Raw genomic sequence first — 5,000 nt, 5'->3', positions numbered from 1 at the left:
ACCAAACACCAACTCACACACACACACACACACACACACACACACACACCAACCTCCACCAATCCTCCTCTTTCTGAAGTCCTTTTACTTCTAGTCATTCTATTACTTAATTTATTATCAACTCCTTATATTCCTTTTTATCATATTTCATAGTTTTGTTTTTCATATCAAACTAACGTCATCATAGAAAACGGATGAGCTACAGGGAGAACTACATATTTTCTGACCGTGATCTTCGTAATACCATTAGCTCATTAACCTATTAACAAGTTTATTAGCCTTGTTAACCTGGCGACTGATGGATACTAGGCAGGTTAGAGATGAGATACGAAGGGGGATAAAGGTTCAACAAAAAACAGAACAGGTTACGAGGGTTAACTAGTGAAAACGCTGTAAGTACCTTGCTACCGACATGAACATGAACACTAACCAAAGCAGGTACGTAAAAGGTGTCAAGTAGGAAAAAAATAAATAAACAAATAAAAAAAAAAAATGAAAAAATAAATAAAAAATCAATTAAAAAAATAACTACAGGTAACAAGTGTTAACTCCACCCTCACAACACCTTACATACTTTACCAGCTAAGCCAACAAGAGCGCAAGGTAAATTTACGTATATAATCATTGAAAATTCAGAATGTAAATTGTTTTCTTATCATGAAAGTCTTGTATTCTTGTTTATCAAATTGCATAACCAGCGTTTCCTGTATTCTTATATGTATATTTAATGATGTAAAGACAATGCAATTTACATACATGAATATTTGGTGACAGTAAGAAACGTTGGTCGTCTTCATGTACTTGAATATTAAGTAAAAATACCATATTATTATCTATTACGTATGCTTATGAAGACAGTTATTAGGCATACTCTCAAATAAGCAAATATATGTAAAGAAAAACCTATTAAAAGACACTCTTGTGGATTTTCTTTTTATTAGTTAATTCACACATAAACATGCATTTCTTCCCTCACTTTTCCTCCAAAGAAATTAGCGACAAAAAAATCTCCTTCCTTTTCGTATTATTTTTCTTCTCGTTATGTGGTGATCACAAAATATTCATCAGTCAATAACTTAACCAATCATTCACTCACTCAGTCAATCAATAAGCCAACCAACCAATCAATCAATCAATACAATAACCAGTCAATCTATTTATTTATCTATCTCTAAATCTATTCTACCATTCCTAACAATGTGGCCTTTTCTCCCATTACAGACGGTGAGTTAGAGAGTAATAAGTTGTACACGGAGGAGGCGGTGGCAGGGTTGGCGAAGGCGGAGCTGAGACGGCAACACGTGGAGATCCAGTCTGCTCTGGAGGACGCGGTGGCGGCGGTGGAGGGAACACGGCGCAGGTGGAATGAACGGAATAACTACACCACCTCCACCACCACCACTACCACTACCAGCTCCCCTCAAACCCACATCCCTAACTTCCAGGGTGAGCGCCCCTTTCCCCGCTCTTTCCCCTGATGCAGCACACATGGCATAAACACATTCATTGTATCCATTGCATCATGTTCTCTGCCATTACCTTCCTATTCACTGCCATTACTGAGGAGGTTACCTTCATTAAGTCTTTATTAGCCGTGCTTGCAACCATTCCCACTGCCACTGTTTCTCAAGTAATTGTCTGTAATTCACCATACCTAGTTTCCTTGACACAAAATTATCTGTCACTATACATTTACCGTACCAGTATTCATTGCATTAAGATACTTTGCAGCAAAATACCTGAGACTGCCCTGGCTTTGGTCAGAGAGGAAATGTAAGCTATATACGAGTACTCGTCTATATTTGTATGAGCATGTTTAAAGGAACAAAGTAAAAACGATGTGCTTATATCTCTCCAGTAATCGGCAGGAAAAGACTCTTAATTTTTTGTGATAAATTTACATAAAAAAAAAAAAACAGCAACAAAATCCATCAATCAGTCGGTCATTTTCCTGACGATATGTTTTCCCGCCGCGACGCTAAAATATCAATCAATCATTTAATATACATATCTATATAGTAATATCCATCTATATTGGGAAAACTGGGGAAGGTAAATTACGGAAACCCGGATGTCACAGTGGCCCAGTGGCCCGGGATAAGAAGCATCATCCACTACACTCAAGAGCCAGTCGGACGAAAAAAAAAACAATATTCAGAAGGGCACACCTCAGGAACAAATGTACACGCTAGACTCACTCTGCCTCTTGAAATATAGTTTGTATTACGGTAACTGTAACAGAGAGAATTTTCGTTATCTCAGTATATACATTTTCACTATATCACATTTTTCCGCATGATTGAGAAACAAGCCAAGGGTTAGAAAAACTTGAAAAAAGCCTGTTCAATTTGTTGCTCTCCGAAAATATAAAATTATACACTAGAACAGTCACAGGAAAAAAAAAAACTTGTCCTATAAGATTGTAGAGGTGAAGTGTTCATCATCGCTGCGCCATCCACCTCCTTGCTCACACAGCCACGGGCATGTTTTCACCTTAAAGGACGATGGCTAAGAGCTACAGTTGCTAGGAAAATAACGATAAACAAACAAACAAAAGATAGATAGATAGATAGATAAATAGATAGATAGGTAGGTAGGTAGGTAGGTAGGTTGGTAGATAGGTAGACAGATAAATGAATAGTTAAATGGATAAATAAGTAGATAAATGAATACATAAATAAATCGATATCACCACTGCCTTTTTCACATCATTACAAGTCATCGCAGTTAATTATTACTACTGTCACCATAACCAAGCCTTCATCACCACAGGCATCCTCTTTTACAACAATATCACTAAGTATTGTACTAACTTCTGCTAAGCATGTATAATATCACTTTAACTAAGTCTCGATCACTATAACTTTCACATCTCACAGTGGATTTAATAATGCAGTTGCTCAGTAATATGTTCACCCTTATTAAGAGCATCAACAATATCTATTAATTCTAAAATCTATCTAGAATATTTATAATGAATTTTTGTGTTCTAATCTACTCACGAAGACTCAATATCACCTAACACATTGCAGACATCACCACCACTATCACCACCACTACTACCACCACCTCCACATTCACTATCATTATTAACACACTATCCCACACAACAGTAGCTAAACACAATGGCAACTACCGCACCATAACCACAACTTTCCGTACACTGCCACTACATTGTTCTCCTACTCTAAATAAATAAATAAATAAATAAATAAATAAATAAACAGAATACATAAGATAAAACAAAAGAAAAAAGAGAGAGACACTAACACTCACCACAAAAACACCACAACACCAGACTATCAACACCAGTACACCACACCACAAACACCAGCAGTTCATCCCTTTCCCTGCAACACCAGACCAGTTCCCAGAACCACACATCACACCAACACCAACAACATCACACCGAACACCAACAACATAAAACCATCAACACACCAACGCAACACAACACAACTTCACAAACACCACCAGATCCTTCCCCTGCAACACCTCGACCACACCACAATCCCAAGCTCAACACCAGCAATGGCAGCCCAATCATATGTGTATGTATGGTGTCACGATCAGGCTGTGTGGAGGACGGGGCAGTGTTTGCTGAAGGTTCGGCAATGATTTCCCCGGACGAATGTTTCTACTGCTTCTGCATCCATGGCCAGCGTCAGTGTGTGGCCCCTAAGTGCCTGCTGCCTGTAGAAGGTTGTCGCCCACGCTATCGCACCTTCTCCTGCTGCCCCTCCTTCTATGACTGTTGTGAGTAGGAGGAAGAGGAGGAGAAGGGGGTGAATTAAGGAAATGAAGGGGACTTTAAGAGGGCAATGACTGCTTGGGAAGGTATGTTTTGTTATCTAGTCATGCGATTTTCTGCCCAACCTTTTGTATCGTTTGCAAGAGACAAGAAGGAAGGAAAAGGAAGGAGAAAAGAATGAAATGAGAGAATGAAAAAGATAATTCCAAAGCATATTTTTTCGATTTAGTCAGTCAGTCAGTCTACTAACATTCTTCTGTGAGGAGAGAAGAGTATCGACACGCAAAGGGGCAAAGAAGGATTATTTTTCTTCCTAAGAGTAGAGAGAAAAATACAGAGAAAACAAAGAGGGTAGTTCTCTCTCTCTCTCTCTCTCTCTCTCTCTCTCTCTCTCTCTCTCTCTCTCTCTCTCTCTCTCTCTCTCTCTCTCTCTCTCTCTCTCTCTCTCTCTCTCTCTCAATAACTTCTATAATCTTTCCCAGTGCAATTTACACATCCACTCCTGGTATTTCCACACCCTCCCCTGCTACCTCCACACACCTTCCTGGTATTTCCATCTCCTCTGGGATCTCCACACCCTCCACACCCTTCTCTCTTACCTCAACATCCCCTCACGGTATCAATACACTCCCTCCCAGTACCCCCACACCTCCCCTTCTTCAGTATATCAGAAATACACCGCTGCATTGTTTTCAGTCACTTCCCTGTCAAGTCACAGAACCACCGCTCACCTCTATTCTTACAACATATTCCACTGAAAAATAAATGAATAAATAAAATGAAATAAACTATTCGTGTCTATCTGTTTGTTTATCTGTCTATTAGTCCGTCTGTATGTTTGTCTAGCTACTTCGTCAAGTATATATATATTTCTTGATCAGTTATTCATTGAAAAAAAAATTCTTTTCTCTATTTCTTCACTGCCTTTCTTTTGTCTCATTACATATTCAGTTTTATTATAATTCGTCGCGTTACTGTCCTTCGCTCAGAGAGAGAGAGAGAGAGAGAGAGAGAGAGAGAGAGAGAGAGAGAGAGAGAGAGAGAGAGAGAGAGAGAGAGAGAGAATAGGAACAAGGAAACAAAAACGGGTCAGCAAAAAAAATGTGATGATGCAGGACACGTACAAAACAGGTAATGGAGAGAAAAACATAGCAAGAATATTATGAATTCTTTTATGATCGGCCACCAGGAAAAAGAAAAAAAAAAGCAGACAATGATAGTACGTGTGTGTTTGTGTGTGTGTGTGTGT

Source organism: Scylla paramamosain, chromosome 23 (genome assembly GCF_035594125.1).
Source record: "Scylla paramamosain isolate STU-SP2022 chromosome 23, ASM3559412v1, whole genome shotgun sequence".
Classification (NCBI taxonomy): domain Eukaryota; kingdom Metazoa; phylum Arthropoda; class Malacostraca; order Decapoda; family Portunidae; genus Scylla; species Scylla paramamosain.
This window is presented reverse-complemented; position numbering follows the sequence as displayed.